Below are 768 nucleotides of genomic sequence, written 5' to 3' on the forward strand. Positions count from 1 at the left end.
CCCCCCCTTACTCCTCGGCATTTCATTATTGGTACTGCGTTAAATGCTGTTCCTGAACCAGATGTAAAGGCCACCGAAAGTGGCTAAAGAAAGGTTCGCCTTTGAATTATTTTGAAGAAAGAGAATATTCCGCCGCTTCAGTGGAAGCTTGGACGCATAATTCATCTACATGCAGGCAAGGATGGTATCGTCCCTTAATTTTACGATTTCATTTCATATTAATTCTTAATTATCACTTTTCCTTTGTATAAAATACTAAATATGTGTTTGAAATCGCCCTTTATTGTATTTATATCGATAACTTGCGATAACAAATTTGTACACATGTCTTTATATCGATGTACTAAACGATTTTGACATAAAAGGTGCCAAAAAAAAAAATAAAACTCTCTTCATCAAACTTCCGCTCGTAACGTGCTTGATTTTTTATCTTAAAATATTTTATAAAATGTTTTACGCCTTCTCACTTTAGCTCGCTCCCAAACGGGTGTTTGGTTGCTACCCAGAGGATACGTGGATATAAATAGCCGGACGTTGTGAGCTGCGATTTGAACCGTACGCACAAGAATCGCTTCTGGCCACTCCCAGGTGAATGGCAGTCAAAAGTTTTCCACTTCTGCGCACGGAACCATCCTCCATCCACTTCGCGTGCGCTGGGTTTGGGTCCCGCCACGTTAAAACCCCGCCCAATGAAAAGAAGCAAACAGCCTCGGATGAGACCCCCTTTTTCTGATGACGACCACGGCAAACGTATAAAGGACTATGATT

The sequence above is a fragment of the Rhagoletis zephyria genome, unplaced genomic scaffold, assembly GCF_001687245.7.
Source record: "Rhagoletis zephyria isolate East Lansing unplaced genomic scaffold, Rhagoletis_zephyria_1.1 Rzeph_scaffold_01833, whole genome shotgun sequence".
Lineage (NCBI taxonomy): Eukaryota > Metazoa > Arthropoda > Insecta > Diptera > Tephritidae > Rhagoletis > Rhagoletis zephyria.